Below are 19,084 nucleotides of genomic sequence, written 5' to 3' on the forward strand. Positions count from 1 at the left end.
TATCATTGTGGTGCCTAAGAGCACCAGTCGTGAACCAGGGCCCCAGTGTGCTAGGTGCTGTACAAACACAGACCAAAAAGACGGTCTCTGCCCCGAGAGCTAAATATAGGACAAGACACGAGATGGACAGACAGACCGAGGGGGGAGTGCAAGGAAATAATGGACACTATTGATCAGTGTGGTAGGCTGTGGTTTCAGCACACAAGCAGCCTAACAGTTGTCAAAAACTGCCTGTGAAAGGATGGGGTAGAGGGTGAGAGCACAGAAAAGGCTGTAGTGGTTGCTGAGGTGGGAGACAACCAGAGTCTGGGTTAATGTCCTGCTGGTAGAGACGTAGAGTAAGTCTCAGTGTTGGGTTTATGAGGTTTTGAGTAAGGACTCCTGTTCTATTGGAAGCTACCTAGAAAAATACTTAAAGCCCCTACATTTGGAACTGGGACTAGCTTTGCAATCTAACAGGTCCTAAAGGGGATTGAGTGCAATCATCGCTCAAGACCAGTGTCTCCAGTGTGATCCAGAGCCTGTAGAAAACCGTGAAGCCTATTTATTTCAGATTTGAAAGCCTTTACTCCAACTAAAGTTCTGTGTTTCTCTAAATGGCCTCACTCTACCCAGACTAATGGGGTCCTTACATCAAATATGTAGTATAAGTATTCCCTTGAGAGCCTCCTCTTCCCCACAGAGAGTGAACATGACTAGACTGGTAATGGCACTAATACTTGTATGTTAGTGCAGATAGCAAAGCATCAGAAGATGGTAATTCATGCCATCAACAACAAAAGTCTGTGCCAAACTTGGAACATCTGTATCACCTGAGTTTCATTTTCTTGAGGATATTATAAGTTCTAAATGGGAGGACACAATATGTGAACATCAGGGTCTCAAGCACAAACTAGCAAGGTCCAGAAAGCTGGTTATAGGACCAAATTATTCAGCATTTGTTTCTAAGCAAGTACTTATCAGCACCCAGCAAGATGCTGTCTCTTTTCCTGTTCTTACTTGATCTTTCCAAATCTTTTGGTAGCTGGAAATCTCAGGGCACTGTGATGGAGACTCTTTAACTCCATCACAGGGTGCATGATCCCATTCCAGTTTATGGTGAAGTCTCTGAAATATGCCAAGGTGACTGAAGGTTAACTATGATTTTTCTAAACACTGGTTATTCAACACTTTTCTGATCTGTGCTTCCAGATTTTGCATAGAACCTGATGTGCATTTATTTGAAATAGTGATTTTTTTTAATACAAAAGTTTCATCTGATTCCCAAGACCTTTATAAAATCAAGGTTTAGCTGTATTTCTGTATCCCCTGCCCACTCCCAGGGTACCTCAGTATCTGCCTGGTCTTCTGGCAGCAGAGCATTTATGAAGAGGAATGTCCCATGCCAGAGGAGTATCCCAAGTGGAAAAGCCATGTCCAAATGGTTATTCTGTCCTGTTGAATGACTGACATCTGTTTCTTGTCATGGCTCGTCCTATGTGGTGTGAGATCAGTATTGGAGTACTCTGCGAATATGATGAGAATGTTTCATTAGATGCTACACAAGGATCCTGAATTTAATAGTTTTTCCTCTGACAAAGCTAATTTGTTGCTTTTGGGCCAGATGGGAATGAACCTTGTAGTGGCAGAAGTGCTGTCTCCGTTTCCCTGGCCTTGGTAAGTGAGTTCCTCAGGTTGCTTTGTGACTCAGACATAAAGATAGATCCAAGTAACTTTATTTTTATACTGTTTCAGTGCGTGTTTGCCAACTCTTGATGGACTTCCTGCTGGATGAAAGAACCTCTCCTAGAACAGCTGAGATTATACTGCCTGCTGTTGCTTTTTGCATACCGTAATGGCTCTGCGTTTCTTCAGCCAGCAACACAGATGGGTTTTAATGGAAAAGCTGAGCAGTAGAGACATTGAGATCCTATAGATCCTGCTGTCTTACAGATACAAAACCAGATAGGAGTTTATAATTGCATGTGGATGTGAGGGCTTTTAAAACGACTGCCCAGCTTAACGTCTGTATTTCACTTGTTTGGATCTGCTAGTGCTTGTTACAGCAGCTGAAATGGAACAAATTTTAAGAGCTGAGCAACAACACTGGCTGGGGGAGGGGACCAACAACAAAAATAATGAATCATGACATATGTTGTTAGAAATGTTGTTACTTGTGTTTCCTGTAGCATTTAATGGAGTCTGACATCTGTATCCTCTGGAAATGATTCTTTTGCTGTCAAGGAGTCTGCTACAGTAGTAACTATTGTGGATGAACCTTTCAAATGCTTGTCAGGGTTAAAGCTCTAGCGGCAAGGTTTGAAGCTAAAGGTCTGGAATCTCCTTGGTTAGGTTAAGCATAGCACTGCAATCTAATCCACTTGGATTTCCCGTCTCCCTTCCATTGCATTTGTCCTCAGGGGATGCAGTTGTGATGCTGGGGACAGAGAAGTGATTCATGCTCTGTACTCACTGCATTTTTGCCTAGCAAACTAGCAGAGACAAGATGTTCAGCTGTTGGATAAGCCAAATATTTAACAAAAAAAAAAAGAGTGAGAATGGAAGAAGGATGCATGTGTGGTGGGCAAGATGCACGCAGATGGTGTTACATTCTGAGATATACCACGGAGCAATAAAGGATCACAGAAAACTCCAGGTGCTTCTCTCAGGATGGTACCAATTACTCTCAAAGGAAAATGGATACAAGGAGATAAGTGAGGAGGGGGAAAATGTGCACTCAGAATAGCAACTTCACTTGACAGAGCAGTTTCAAAACATGGTCTGTGTTTTGCCTACATTTAAATGACCTGTCCTTCAAAGCAGTGGTTTTCTGAAGTATTTGTGTTCTGTTACAGGAGCACTGCATTTCTTCACAGACTGTTTAAACCTCAGCACACCACTCTAATCACAAAAGCCTTGTCTACACTGGTGTTTGCAGTGTTGCTGCAGCTGTGTTAGTCCCAGGATATGAGAGAGACAGGAAAAATTATTACCTCACCCACCTTGTCTCTTTTGTCCATACAGGTGCATTGAGGCACTTACAATTGGAAAGAGATGCTATGTATCAAAGACACAATGTATTTGCCCCTGGGAGCTGTGCAGGGCGTTGTAGGGTAACAATCCCTGCAATACTTGCTGCAGGTATTGTGTATGGACTTGGTGCCCTGTATGCACCCAGTGCATCACTGTTGTCACTTGCACCAGTTCACACACACCAATGAATGTTCCAGTAGTGCAGCTGTCTAGTGTAGACAAGCCTACTGAGGAGAAGCAGGCTCCTAGGCTTTGTCCACACTACAGCCACATTTCCTTCTCTGTATCACAACCATGGGAAACTTTAGGAAAATACAGCTAATGAAGGCAGAGCCTTACTCACATGATTCAAGTTGGCCCTTTTAAACACAAGCACGCTGCAAGCCCCAGGTGAAATAAGGGTAGACACCCACTCTCAGTTGTTCTTTCTGTCTAGCCTTAATACCAGGGTGGTTTATTCAAGTAGGGAAGGAAGCAGTGGGAAAAGATACTACTTCTCCAAGGCAAGCCTTCCTCCAGAAATCTGGAAAAATGGGATTTCAGGCCTTCCCTCAGAATATATAGGAAAGGCGCTGAATAGTAGAGGGAGAGACAGAGTGGATTGGAAGCTGTTTGGGGCAGGGACCTCTTTTCGCATGGTGGCACAGGCTAGCTGCTGTAGTATGTTCTTGGTAGGGTTCTACTTTGGTAGACCAAAGCTAGCTCAGGAATGTCTACAGGTGCTGCAATCACACCTCCTGATTGCAGTGTAGACACAATCTTCAAGTTTTAATTTCCATTTAGAAGACCTACTGAAGTGCCTTTTCTCTGTCCCTGTCCTGTTTCTCTCTTTACAATGTATTGTTTGACTGCTGTACCCCTGGGATCCTTGAGAGGACAAGATGTGCCTCTCATAAGGCTATCCCTCACTGAGCAAAATCATGTAAACAAATGTTTATTGCCCTTAGACTGTAAGGTCTTTGTGATGAGGACTTATTGGTTGGCTCAGTTCGCATGTTGTACATCACTGTGTGCACTTATGGCACTACATAAATAATGATATATTGCATCAAATGTCAATCTGGCATCTGGTTTAGGAAAGAGGGAGCAGGCATGCATACAACATTAATTGCTGGGACAGGAGTTTAATGTGTCCATCTTGCAACATAATTCATTTTACAGGGAATGTAAGAGAGAAGATGTCTTTTGGTGTGATCCTTGGAGAACACAGAGTAAGAACATGGTTGGCTGAAACTGGAGTGAGGATGAAGAACTGTTGTTCCTGTAGAGGGAGCCTGCTTTGTCACTGTAAGAGCTGATGTGCTCTGAATGTGAATGTAAGGGCTGGTCTACACTGGGGGAGGGAGGGGAGGGATCGATCTAAGATATGCAACTTCAGCTACGAGAATAGCGTAGCTGAAGTCGACGTATCTTAGATCGACTTACCTCCCATCCTCACGGTGCGGGATTGACGACCGCGGCTCCCCCGTCGACTCTGCTTCCGCCTCTTGCTCTGGTGGAGTTTCGGAGTCAACAGGGAGCGCGTTCGGGGATCAATTTATCACGTCTAGACGAGACGCAATAAATTGATCCCCGATAGATCGATTCCTACCCGCCGATCTGGGTAGGTAGTGAAGATGTACCCCAAGTTGCATTGGATAGGGGAACTTTGAGACATAGTGTTTGAGCACCTTCCAGTCGTGCATGACTAATATCCATCACATGTGGTTTGTTCTTTTGCTGAGTGTTTGTGAAAGTGTCCCATTGCCAGTGCTTGATTAAGGCCAAGAAGGGGTGTTCAGTATCTGTGTCCATTTTGGTTTGGGGCTATCTTCTTAGAGTGCCAACAGCCCATGGTTTTTTGTTTGTTTTTGTGGAGGGAGGGAGGGCTGATACCTTTTTGTTAGTCAATGGACTGAGATCACTAGCTTGCTTCACATAGTCACTCGATAGCCGTTGGATGGTGGTAACATTTGGTGCTACTGATGTGTGCATGGTTCAAGCTGGTGATGGAGAGGTGGAAGCCAAGTATCCCCTTTCCTATTTCTTGAACCATCCAGTCCTTGCTGATTCTTTTTAAGTGAAAATGGCATAGACCGAAGGACTAGAAAGTGTAAGAGCTTTGTTCTGTGTTTTAAGTCTGTTGATCACTTTAAACACCCGGTAACACAACTGTAATGCATAGAAGTAGCATCATTGCTGATTGGCTAGCTCAGGTATCTGGAGAACTTCACCTGTTCTAAGCTATGAATTCTCCTTTAGAGACCCAGAATTATTCCTCTACCAGGAGCAACTCTGTTTCAGAGCCTGCAGCAGAGAAACCTCTTCCTGTTCTGCAGTTCAGAGGATGTGGGCCTTTGGAGTCCCAGAGGGGGATGTGGTCAAACAGTTCACAAGAAGGTGTGAGTATCAGTAGGGGGGAATTAGTTTTCTTGTCAGCTGTTTGAAATGGGCCATCCTGATTACATTGGCTTCGTTACCCTGATTTTTCCTCCCTTGGTATTCTACTGTTAAGAATAGCCCACTTCCACCGAAATTGAATTGGCTCGTTAGCACTGACCCCCCACTTGGTAAAGCAACTCCAATTTTTTCATGTACTGTGTATTTATATCTGCCTACTGTATTTTCCACTCCGTGCATCTGATGAAGTGGGTTTTAGCCCACGAAAGCTTCTGCCCAAATAAATTTGTTAGTCTCTAAGGTGCCACAAGGACTCCTCGTTGTTTTTGCTGATACAGACTAACATGGCTACCACTCTGAAACATGCCACTCCTGAACGTTCCCCTTTGCTAGTGAATGTCCAGTTTCAGAGATCCATCTTCCTCCACCGCTTGCTGTGGAGCTAGGGGAGAAAGGCAGAAATTTCTCTAAAGTGTAGTGGGGTTGGCACAGTGTACAAAACTCAAATAGAAATACCGTCTTCATTCCAAAAGGCCATATTATGCCATCCTTACTCACAGTGAGTAGTACAGACCCTCACAAACAGCATAAACAGACTGACTCCGCTGGAGAAAGTGGGAACCTGACTAGACGCAAAATGATAACAAACGCACTAAGTAAACTGAATAAAAAGAGAATCTTTGTGATTTTGTTTTAAGTATTAATAATCAAAGGTGTTACTTATAACCACCGAAGGTAAAATCTTATGACATGGAAGTGTGATTTCTTTTTTTAAGTGGGTGGTCTAACTTTAATTTCTTTAGTAAAAAACTTGAAAGCAGCTCCCTGCAAAGCACGATGGCTGGGCTGGAGAGTTCTGTCCTTGGTTGCCTTTGCAGCCAAAACCAATAATATTTAATAAAATACTGTATGGGGGAGATTACTGTCTCCCCTGCCCCTCTTCTTTCTCGTCTCATGTGCATAATGGGCCAAATTGTCTTCCCACTTGGCCCCTGAGCAGCCCTGTTAATTGGAGTGGACTTGCGTGGAAGAGGTACATTGGCACAAAATGGGCCCAGTCACAGGCATGACGGGAAATACTGGTTTACTGCTAGCAGAACATTTTAAAAACCTGTTCTTTTCTCAGTGGTTCAGATGCTGTAGCCATCCATCAGTTTTGCTAAGAACATCAACTCTTACACAGGAAATGAGGCTCCTTTTAAAGTGCCAGAGTGTTACTATATATAGCCTTTGCGAGCAGATATTTAAAGAATTGTGTTGACACTTGCAGAGAACGGGGGAAAAAATAGCTCTTGTCTGTGGAAAGTGACAAATTAAGCCAGATGAACCCATCCTAAGGGAGTAGGTGATATAGTGGATTAGTTCACTAGACTTTCACCTTTGGAAAAATGAGCTCTTACGGTCTGGAGGCTGAATGCCCTCAATTTCCGGTGACTTAAATAGAAATTGAGGGTGCTTAGGACTGGAATTGTAGTTGGCTTCCGTAACTAATGAACATGAGTCATCTGGTCTGTTTTGAGTCCCTGTTAGAGATTTATTTATATCCCAATGGTTTCACTAACGTGAATGAAAATATTTTAATTCTTAACAATTTACTGTAACATGTGGCTTCTTCCCCTTTTCCTGTGCTTTTGGGTGCTTATATATATGCAGAGCTCACAAAGAATTTTTTACATATGATGCACTCTGGAAACTAACACATGCTGTGAAAATCATGGGTCTGATCCTGCTCCCCCTGAAGTCAAGGGAATTTTGCCACTGACCTCAGTGGGCGCAGGACTGGGTCCTGTATTTTCAGGCTGTTGTTTGATTAGTGCTGCTATAGTAGGGCATGTGATGTGTCTTTTATTTGAGTTTCAGAGTAGCAGCCGTGTTAGTCTGTATCCGTAAAAAGAACAGGAGTACTTGTGGCACCTTAGAGACCAATAAATTTATTAGAGCATACGCTTTCGTGGACTACAGCCCACTTCTTCGGATTTATTTGAGTGAATTTCAAGCCATCTGGTAACAGGCAGAGGTCCTCTCGCAGTGAATACAGGGGTCTGCAAAATGACAGTGACCGCCTGAGGCCAAGGGAAGTCTGCAGTTGTCGTGAAAAAGCTTTGTCATAGAGTTCAGTAAAGGCAGTTTGAAATGAGCCTGAGGTTCTGATAAAGTAGGGATCAATATGAAACGTTCTAATGGTGACCGGTTTAAATTGGATGGATTCTGTATTCAAGTAAAGGATTTTCCGGTGAGTAGTTCACTGGTTTAATGAAAATAGGAATTGCTTCTATTTCTTCTAAATCTTGATAGCAATAAAACCATTTATAATCCTCAACCTCCTTGTTGTCCATTTTTAGTGACAGTTCAGCCTTGCAAACTAGACTAAATTATTTTTCTCAAGGTCTCTCTGAAGCGGAAGATGCCATTTGCTCTTCAGTATTTCAGCCGGGTTTGCCAAGGCTGCCGGGATTTATTGCCAGGCACAGAATGGAAAGCAATGTTCAGTGGTAAAAAGGGGAGAGTGTTAAAAGATACACATGGATTCTAGTGAGTGAATCAGCCACAGAGGATGTGATGTGCCTGGTCAGTGGGAGCCCAGCATGAGAGGGAACTACAGGTAGTTTTTATATAGGAAATAAACAGTTTCCCTTGTTGTCCTGACGAATCTGTATTAACGATGCTTGTCACAAACTCTGCTCTTCCTCTGCATGACTGCTGTCAATTGTATCTGTCTATGGAGTGTCCCTTCCCCCACCACACCTGGACTCGTGCAGGAATGAGATTGTGCCCCACAGCTAAGTTGCCTGCTGATCTGAGCATTTTAGCATCTCATTGGAGCCAGAACAAGAGCAATGTCAGATAAAAACAACCCTTACTGGATGGGGAGTGTGCTAGAATTCAGGGTAGCTTATTTTGACGGCTGTAGAACTGGAAACAGCCATCTGTATGTTCTCTCCAATGCAGACAGTTGAAAAGATCCTGCAGAATATGCTGTGAGGTACTTTCATGGCGATAGCTAAAGCAAACACATGAAACACATTTGGAACATTTAGTCCTTAACCTTTGACTTTTCAGATAGTCCCTGGGCAGTTCCAGGGGACACAGGAAATCAAAGGAATGGGAATTGGATGAAACTGGATACATACCTGGCTAGGAAATCCAACAAGGAGTAATAAATGGTTCAGTGATGGGTGGAGTCCCTGAAGGTCTGCATGCAATACTAGATATTTTCAGGACTTGAGGAGAGAATGAAAAATACACCAATCAGATTCACAGATAATGCAAAACAAGGAGGACTCACAAATATGTTGGAGGATAGTATCAAAATACTTGACAGCAGGATCACAGAGGGGAGGATATGGGTGTTCTAGTGAATGTTGCCACAGAACCAGCAAATGCCCTATTGCTGTGTGATATTAACAGGCACCTCACAGACAGAGCAACTTAGGGTGACCAGATGTCCCGATTTTATAAGGACAGTCCCGATTTTTGGATCTTTTTCTTATATAGGCTCCTATTACCCCCCACCTCCTGTCCCGATTTTTCACACTTGCTGTCTGGTCACCCTAGAGCAACTAGACAACTGTTCTGCTCAGTCCTGGCTAGGCTTCACTTGGGCCCCACATTCTTTTTAAAAAGACATAAACAAAATGGCAAAAGTTCAGAATCTGAGGGGCAGCCATGTTAGTCTGTATCTGCAAAAACAACGAGTCCGGTGGCACCTTAAAGACTAACAGATTTATTTGGGCATAAGCTTTCAGTGGTAAAAAACCCACTTCAGATGCAAAAGTTCAGAGGAGAGCAATAAAATGTTTGTGAAAGAAGACTTGAGGAAAGGGCAAGGGAAGGGGAACGCAGGCTGGAGGAGATGACGGAGGTCTCTCTGCAATATAGAAAGGGGACGGGGATTAGTTCTTATTAGTCTGCTAGGACAGAACTGGAGCTAATGGGCTTAAGCTACAGGGGGGAAAACTTAGGTTGAATATTGAGAAAATCTTTAACTCTTAACAGTTCAGGGAATGGAACAAGTTTTTGAAGAGGCTCTGGAGACACCATGACTGGAAAGATTCAGGATGGAAAATTCACCCCCATCTATGAGGGATGGCTTTGTAAGAATGAACCAATCCCAGCGGGAGGGGATGTCTAGGTAATGTACTCTAAGGGAATCTGATATTTGTATATACTCTTTCTGGATTCATGTATGTCCTCTGGGATCTCCAGGGCTCCATGTCAACAGTCCTCTGTGAGAGTTGGACCAGGCTCCTGCTGGAGCCACTCATTGCTGCTCTAAGTGCTTGCCAGAGCAGGTGACTCTAGCCTAGGAGGTCTAGGTTGGTAGTTAGTTATATTAAGTCGCATTCTTTGATCCTCGGAGCTGTTTCAGATTTCAGCCTCCTCTTGTGTGGGTTGAAACTTCCAGGGTTTGTTCTGCTAAGTGTTAAGTTACATATTTGCACTGGTTACTCTGAGTTTCCAACTGCAGGGGTTGGACCTATCACTGTATTTGGGACTCTAGGGGAGACAGTGTGGGCCCCTCAGGTATTGGGACCAGCAGTCCCAGTGAGATGAAACATTGTTGGAGAAGGGTATTGTGTTTCCAGTTCCTGTAGCTGTGGGTCTCTTTGTGTGTCTGAGAGGGAGTTCCTAGTGTGTAATCATGGGTTTGCTTGCATGTTACCCAGCCAAGACGAAACACTAATAGAGGGCACCATTTTAGCCATTATTCAGTTGCCTGGCAGTGCTAGCCCAGTAGGTGCAATGGAGGGTGTGAGGGTGCCATTGGGCACTGTAACCAAAGCAGCACTGCTCATGAAGCTGTAATGCAGGTAGTATTCATTTCCTTTATAATCCTCCATTTTTAACATGCCTTAAGGCTGTAAATTGACTTAAGGAACAATGTGTTTAGATTAGATTTTTCTTTTTTTCCCCCTCGCATTTGTAAATATCTGACTTTAAATATTTCAGCGATAAAGAAAAGAAGAAGGCCCAAGTTAAAGCTGCTATTCCATCCTTCATAGACTTTAAGGCCAGAAGGGACCATCATGATCATCTAGTCAGACCTCCTGCACGGTGCCTCCCCCACCCACTCCTGTAGTAGGCCCAACCCCTCTGGCTGAGTTTCTGAAGTCCTTAAATCTTGATTTAGACTTCAAGTTACAGAGAATCCACCAACAGCCAGGCTGTTGACCACAACAAATTGTCAGTCTCTTGAAAGTTTTGTTACAGTCTTAGGCCATGTCTACACTACCACTTCTGTCATTTAACTGATGTTGCTGGGGGGAGGGGGGTGGTGGAAAAAAACCACCCTCCTGAGCGACATAAGTTACACTGTCAGAAGCGCCGGTGTGGACAGCACTATGATGGCAGGTGGGCTTCTCCTGTCGACACAGCTACTGCCGTTCGTGGAGGTGGTTTTATGATGTTGACGGGAGAGCTCTCTCCCACTGACCTAGAGCAGCTACATGAGTACAGTGGTGCAGTTGCATCAGTACAGCTGTGCCACTGTAAACTCGCTAGTGTAGACATGGCCTTAGCTGAAAAACCTGGTTTATTTGTCGTTCCCTGAAGGTAGGGAGCACTGGTTAAAGCCACGCACAATACAGTGTGGGTTTTATGCAAATTTATCTTATGCAGTTCTGCCAGTGTAACTCAGTCCTGGCTTCCAGCATCTCCTGCTGTTCCAGTCCAGTCCCTTCTGGACTAGATTCTAATCCAGGAGTTTATACTGACTCGTCACCTTGGTAGGTATCTAAGGCCGTGTCTACACTATGAACTTTTCCTGACACAAGTTATATTGGCATAAAGGTGCCGCAGTTAATGCAGAGAGTCCTCGACTTCACGACGTTTGACCTACAGTGAACGGCACTTACGTTTCTTAATTGACACCCTGATTCAATTTACGGCAATGGTTTCGACTTTATGATGCTCTGTCCCGCAATGGAGTGAATTGTGGTTCCAAGTTATGACATTTCGACTTATGGTGCAATTTTCAGGAACCAATTGTGTTGTAAGTCCGAGGACTGCCTGTATATCGCTTGGCTCCTGGCATCAGCACTGCGCGTGCTCGCTAGGAGTGCTTATGTCATTGCACGGTGCAGTGCAGCATGGGTAGGTAACCCAGTGGGCAATCTGCCACTGCGTGGTGCTGCAGAAATGAGTCATGCCGGGTGACTGGGAGCCAGGGCTCAACTTCCCAGCATGCAGCAGTCTCCTTTCCATAATGTCATTTATATCCCGTAATTTTTGTGCCTTTTATAAAAGTCCCTCAAACGGTGCAGGCCTTGTTGCCGTTCTCCCTCTCTGACTGAAGCATGGAACCTGCACAGCTCTGTGCTATTGTCATGAGTGTTGCAAGCACAGGACCCACCATCCTCTGGTATTTGCAGAGCTACAAGAAGAACTGAGTCAACGGGGAACGTGACAATTTTTTGGAGAACAGATTGCTCTGGAACATAGCGAGAATCCATTAAAGGTTGTTGGCATTCATGGAGCAGCTGCAAATGGTGGAATGCTGCTTTTGGGCCCAAGAAACAAGCACTGACTGGTGGGATTACATCGTAACGCAGGCTTGGGATGATAAGCAGCGGCTGCAGAACTTTCAGATGGGCAAGACTGCATTCCTGGATCTGTGTGCTGAATTCACGTCAGCTCTCCAGCACTGGAATGTCAGAATGAAAGCTGCAGTGACCGTGGAGAAGCAAGTGGCAAACTTGCAATGCTGGACTGCTGCTGGTCAGTGGGAAATCATTTTGGAGTTGGAAAATCCACTGTGAGGGCCGTTGTCATGCAGATGTGCAGGGCCATTAGTTGTCTCCTGCTCTGCAGCACTGGGACTCTCAGCAACGTGCAGGCCTTAGTTGATGGATTTGCTAAAGTGGGATTCACGTACTCCAGTGGAGCAGTAGATGGCATGCATATCCCTATTTTGGCACCAGCCCTCCTTCTCATAGGGTATGTCTACACTATGGGAGTACTCCAATTTTACAGAATTCGATTTTTGGCAACCGATTGTATAAAGTCGAGTGCATGCAGCCACACTAAGCACATTAATTCGGCGGTGTGCGTCCATGTACAGAGGCTAGCGTCAACTTCCAGAGCACTGTGGGTGGCTATCCCATAGTTCCCGCAGTCTCCCCCGCCCACTGGAATTCTGGGTTGAGATCCCAATGCCTGATGGGGCAAAAAACATTGTCGCGGGTGGTTCTGGGTACATGTTGTCAGGCCCCCCTCTCCCTCCGTCTCTCCCTCCCTCCCTATCTCCGTGAAAGCAACGTCAGACAACCGTTTCGCGCCATTTTTCCTGGGTTACCTGTGCAGACGCCATACCACGGCAAGCATGGAGCCCGTTCAGCTCAAGGCAGCAGTTATGAGCATTGTAAACACTTCGCGCATTATCGTGCAGTTCATGCTGAACCAGAACCTGAAAAACCAGGCGAGGAGGAGGCTGCGACGGAAGCGCGGCGATGAGAGTGATGAGGACATGGACACAGAATTCTCTCAAACCGCGGGCCCTGGCAGTTTGGAGATCATGCTGTTAATGGGGCGGGTTCATGCTGTGGAACGCCGATTCTGGGCCCAGGAAACAAGCACAGACTGGTGAGACCGCATAGTGTTGCAGGTGTGGGACGATTCCCAGTGGCTGCAAAACTTTCGCATGCGTAAGGGCGCTTTCATGGAACTTCGTGACTTGCTTTCCCCTGCCCTGAAGCGCCAGAATACCAAGATGAGAGCAGCCCTCACAGTTGAGAAGCGCGTGGCGATAGCCCTGTGGAAGCTTGCAATGCCAGACAGCTACCGGTCAGTCGGGAATCAATTTGGAGTGGGCAAATCTACTGTGGGGGCTGCTGTGATGCAAGTAGCCAAAGCAATCACTGAGCTGCTGTTACCAAAGGTAGTGACTCTGGGAAATGTGCAGGTCATAGTGGATGGCTTTGCTGCAATGGGATTCCCTAACTGTGGTGGGGCGATAGATGGAACCCATTTCCCTATCTTGGCACCGGAGCACCAGGGCAGCCAGTACATAAATCGCAAGGAGTACTTTTCAATGGTGCTGCAAGCACTGGTGGATCACAAGGGACGTTTCACCAACATCAATGTGGGCTGGTCAGAGAAGGTGCATGATGCTCGCATCTTCAAGAACACAGGACTCTATAGAAAGCTATAAGCAGGGATTTTCTTTCCCCACTGGTAGATTGCCATTGGCAGTGTTGAAATGCCAGTTGTGATCCTCCGGGACCCATCCTGCCCCTTGCTCTCTTGTATACCAGCCACCCGGACAGCACCAAGAAGTGATTCGACTACCAGCTTAGCAGGTGCAGAATGACAGTGGAATGTGCTTTTAGTAGATTGACCAGACACTGGCATTGTTTACTCACAAGATTGGATCTCCGTGCAAAAACATCCGAGTGGTTATAGCTGCCTGCTGTGTCCTGTATAATATCTGTGAAGCACGGGGGGGTGGGGGGGGACATTTCTGCGAGGGCGGAGGTGGAGCGGCTGTCTACTGAGGTTGAAGAACTAGACACAGTTGCTATTAGAAAAGCTCAACGTGGCACTATACAGCTCAGGGAGGCTTTGTTAAAGTGCTCTTTCAGTGAGTCACCGTAATGTGTCGTGGTGTACTGTGCTCTACCTGACCCTGCTGTTTTGGGGCCTGTTAAGAATTGTGTGGTGCTTGTTGTACATCTATGAATATAACACTAACAATGCACCTATTAATTTTGTGGTGCTTGTTGTACATTTATGATTATTACACTGTGTTTGTCACTGATCCTATGAGTTGTTATTGCACAGTGTGACCCAAGTAAGTGGGTGTTTTCAGTACTGCTAGGCGCTCTGCAGTGTATGTTGGGAACTAATAACAATGGATTGTTTTCCAAAATATAGAATTTTGAGTTATAAAATCAATGCAAAGAAAAGACTGTGCAACTTAAAAGCAAATACATAAAAAAACGTAATAAATTAATGGAACAGAAGTTAACAGAGGGAAGGAACATTCATGTCCATTTTACCTGCACATATACTGACCTGTGAGTGTCATGGTTGCTGTATGTGAAGCTGTGGTTGTCCTCAGTGTCCACCAGGGTGGAGTGATAGGAATAGAGATGCAGCCCCTGATGCCATGTGTAATGTTGAGAGGCGGGTAGGGAGATGCCATAATGGAGTTCTCCATGGACTGCAAAGGGAGGCGAGTCTGTGATTGTTGAACCTGTAGATTCACAAGCGTGTGCAGCATCTGTGTTTGCTGCTAGAGAAGCCCCATTATGTCTTGGTACATCTCCCTCTCCTTTTGCTGCTGGGACTCCTTCTCCTGTCTGCTCTTTTCTTCACCAGGCTGTCTGCAATATTGATCCCCAGGCTTTGTGCTCACAATCTGATGCAGCACTGGCTTGCAGGATCTCACTGAACATGTCATCCTGAGTCCTCCTCTTTCTCCTCCTCATTTGGCTCAGGCGTTCCACGGGTGTGGAGGGGGAACCCCTCAAGGCCACAGTGGCAGCAGCCTCAGATAAAACACACAGAGTAGAGTTGTCAGTAGAGTCACAACAGGAAGCAAAAGTTAAGATTCAGAACTTCCATCCCTTGCTCCCTTAAAGTTTTACACAAGACCTGCCGATTGACACTTCTGCTTTGGAATGCTTGTGCACGGCACCACTCACGGCACCAGGCCTGCCAGAGGCTAGGGAAATTGCTCAGTTGCATGAAACTATGAACCATACAGGCCGTGGCACTGAATACTGGCACCATTTTCCACAGGCAGTGGTGATTTTAGCTGGTATCTCACTCTTGAGGGAGACAAGGGCCCAGAGAGCCTAGCTGCTGCTGCTGTCCTGAAGCTGGGGGGGGCCCGCATGCTGGTAGCCTGTGCACTGCAATGATGCCTACAAAAGTTATCGCTGAGCGGCATGGGACAGTGTCCTACCGCAGAGGAAGAAGTAAGGCTGCCATCCCTAGAAGCTGTGGGGAGAGGATTGCAGAGTACCTCCATGAACGTTTCATTGAGACTATCAGGAGGATTCAAGGGACATCCCTGTGCGCATAAACAAATTGCCCTGCTTGGCCCCTCCTGCCTAACTGTACAGGGGAATGATAACCAGATAACACTACCTCTCTTGGTTGTCCCACTGCCTCGTCTAATAGTAGGAAATGACTGAAAAGTCAATAGCTGTGTCCCATTAAGTTGGGGACTCCATCAGTACATCATTGTAATGGGAAATACACGTACCTGAGGTTCCTTCCTCTGTATCCGGCTCACCCATGTTCCACTGAAGTCTCAGACGGGTTCTGGCTCACGGCATAGATGGATCCACCAGTTGCATGTCCCACCTCTTCCTCATCCTTACTATTCACAGCAGGGGTCAGTGCCTCCGGCTCCTCCGAGTATTCACGTTGGGGGGAGGGGAAGGGAGTGGAGTCTCCGCCAACTATGCGGCAGTTATTTGTAAGAGCAGTAGGTCTGCAGCTTGACATTGGATTGACTGTTGGCTTCCTGATACGCCTGCCGCAGTTCCTTCTCTTTCATGCAGCACTGCTGCCGATCCCTGTCTTGCCCTGTGCAGTGGGCTTTCCACTCCTGTATGCAGTGTAATTGTAGCTGTGTTGGTCCCAGCATATTAGAGAGACAAGGTGGGTCAGGTAAGATCTTTTATTGGACCAACTTCTGTTGGTGAGAGAGACAAGCTTTCGAGCTGCACATGCTCTTGTGGTCTGGGAAAGGTCCTCCCAGGGCTTGTCTTCACTACGGGGTAAATTGGCGCTGCTGCAATCAGGGCAGCAGTGCTGATTTAGCTGATCTGGTGTAGACACAATAAGTCAGTGGGAGAATGCTCTCCCATCGACTTCAGTACTCCACCTCAACGAGAGGAGGAAGCTATGTCGACAGGAGAGCATTAAGTCGATGTAAACTATGTCGACTTAAGTTGCGTAACTTACATGGACACAAGGCCCCAGTGTCACAGCTAAAGGCAAGGTGGAACAGATTGTTTAGCATAAGTAGTTAGCACATAACGTAAGGACCATTCAAGGCAGAGTGGCCTCTTCTGTCATAGGAGAAAAGAAGGGGTTAGTGGGTTACGGATTGTTGTAATAAGCCATAAATTCGGTCTCTCTGTTCAGGCTATGATTTTAAGTGTCTAGCAGAGTTATGAATTTAAGCTTCCAGGCTTGCCTTTTTGAAAGTGTTGTGCAGGTTTCTTTTGAGGATGAGGACTGAGAGGTCAGACCTAGGCCTTTGTGAAGTGTTCACTCCCATGTGTTAGGGTGCTTTTGTCTTTTATCATTTTCCTGTGTGAGTTCATTCAAAAGCGTAGTGATTGGTTTCACCCACATAGATGTTGTTGGGGGCATTTAGTGCACTGGATGAGGTACACCCTGGCCTGGTCCACACTAAGCCCCCACTTCGGACTAAGGTACGCAAATTCAGCTACGTTAATAACGTAGCTGAATTCGAAGTACCTTAGTCCGAACCTACCGCGGGTCCAGACGCGGCAGGAAGGCTCCCCCGTCGATGCCGCGTACTCCTCTCGGCGAGCTGGAGTACCGGTGTCGACGGCGAGCACTTCCGGGATCGATCCGGGATCAATTTATCGCGTCTTAACCAGACGCGATAAATCGATCCCAGAACATCAATTGCCTGCCGCCGGACCCTCCGGTAAGTGAAGACGTACCCCCTGTATTGTGATAGGCATGTGTAGGACCCATGGATCTTGAAAGGTGTGTTGTGGGGGGTGTTGATCATTGGAGCAGTGGAGATATGTCTGCAGATTTTTTTCTCTGTTGTTCTGGCAGGGTCTGGTGCCGCTTTGAGTTATGTCCCAGTCTGTGGGGAGCTTGTGTGGGGTGTGTGGGTTACGCTTGCTTGTGATGATGAGCCTGGAGAGGTTGCGGGATTGTTTGAAGGCCATAAATGAGGATTCAGGAAAGATTTCTTTCAGGATGGGGTCCCCATTGAGTATGGGCTGTAGAGGTTTGATGATACCCCATATGGATTCTAGTGTGGGGTAGTAGGTGACAAGTAGGGATATGCAATCAGAGAGGGGTTTTATTTCTGTATTGAAACAGATTCTCTTGGGATATTTGGATGGTCATTCCCCAAGCAAGCTCCCTACAGACCAGGACATACCAACTCGAAGCAGCGCCAGACCCTGCCAGAACAACAGTTGCAAAACCTGCAGACATATCTCCACTGCTACAATAATCAACACCCCCACAACACACTTTCAAGATCCCCGAGTCCTACACATGCCTATCACAATATAGGGTGTACCTCATCCAGTGCACTAAATGCCCCAACAACAACTATGTGGGTGAAACCAGACACTCTCTACGCTTTCGAATGAACTCTCACAGGAAAATGATAAGACAAAACCACCCTAACACTTGTGAAAAGTGTTCAACCACAAAGTGATCCTCTGTCAGACCTCTCAGTCCTCATTCTCGAAGGAAACCCGCACAACACTTTGAAAAGGCGAGCCAGGGAGCTTAAATTCATTACTCTGCTCGACACTAAAAATGATAGACTGAACAGAAACACTGGATTTATGACTTATTACAACAATCTGGAACCCACTAATCCCCTCTTTTTGTCCCATGACCACAGAGGTGTTAACAGGCCACTCTGCCTCGAATGGTCCTTTACAGTATGTGCTATCTACTTATGATAAACAATTTGTTCCAGATTTCCATTTAGCTGTGACCTTTCCCAGACCCGAAGAAGAGCTCTGTGCGGCTCGCAAGCTTGTCTCTCACCAACAAAAGTTGGTCCAATAAAAGATATTCCCTCACCCACCTTGTGTCTCTGGTTTCCACTATGTATCCCACAATACACAGCGAGAAAAATCCCAGAATGCGCACACACTCAGCAGCAAAGCAAAGGATCATGGGATACCCTCCAAGAACGTCCCATGCTTAGTACAAAGAAAGCTGCCACCATGTGTACACAGTGATCCAAACTGAAAGAGGGCATGGCCATCCCATGTGCACGCTGTCAGTGCAGCTTGCATTTGCATGCGCGTCGAATCTGTCTGGTTTAGCCCTCCATGTAGACAAGTCCTAAGTTACTTGCTCAAGACCACACTGGAAATCTGGGGTTTGTTCGTTTTTTTGTTTTTTTTTTAAACACACAAACAAATAACCCTGGTTCATTATTAAACTTGATTTCTAGTTGCAGATCTGAGTGAAAGGTTTGTGGTTTCTGCAATTGTCCTAGGAGTTTCATAGCCTCAGGCTCTACTTTTGCATGCTAGCTCATGCTAGCTCAGTTTCAAACAGTTACAATAAAACCACAACTGAGTGGCAACCCTGCTGTAAGCTGTGGTCTTACCAGATTCTCCCGGAACATGGGTGGCTGCTGATCTTGCTGCAGTGAATCCTCAGTAAAGGGTGCTGCATTCGAGTTTGCAGTTCTTCAGGGGCTGTCTCAGAGTACAGCTTTCACTGCCTGGCTCTCGCTTTGCAGAGTGACCTAATTCCTTTGTAGTACGGCTGCAGCCCATAAAAACTGAAGCTGCAGGCCACTGTGCGAATAGCTCTATTATTCCGGCAGCTGTTGTCGGCAGCCTCAATTTCTCTGCAGCAGAAGATGGCACATTAAATATTTACCATGCAGAAACAAGGCAAGTCACAGCAAACAAAGAGATCCATTGGAGAGATGGGATTCTGTCATCAGGGCCATGCTAGCAACTTTCTATTTATTGTTAACGGGGTTTTT

The 19,084-nt window shown here is 45.9% G+C and overlaps 1 protein-coding gene and 1 long non-coding RNA gene across 3 annotated transcripts in view; one reads left to right on the forward strand and one right to left on the reverse strand.

Annotated features, from left to right (window-relative positions):
- HIP1 (huntingtin interacting protein 1) overlaps positions 1-19,084 on the forward strand; it is a 123,354-nt gene that overhangs the window by 2,474 nt on the left and 101,796 nt on the right. The gene's annotated exons all lie outside the window — the stretch shown is intronic.
- On the reverse strand, positions 794-15,317 carry LOC117867373. Its single transcript, XR_004643385.1, has 3 exons — positions 14,404-15,317; positions 1,328-1,505; positions 794-1,107 (listed from the first exon to the last, which is right to left on the reverse strand). It is a non-coding gene; the product is annotated as an uncharacterized LOC117867373 (long non-coding RNA).

The sequence above is a fragment of the Trachemys scripta genome, chromosome 18 (genome assembly GCF_013100865.1).
Source record: "Trachemys scripta elegans isolate TJP31775 chromosome 18, CAS_Tse_1.0, whole genome shotgun sequence".
Taxonomy (NCBI): domain Eukaryota; kingdom Metazoa; phylum Chordata; order Testudines; family Emydidae; genus Trachemys; species Trachemys scripta.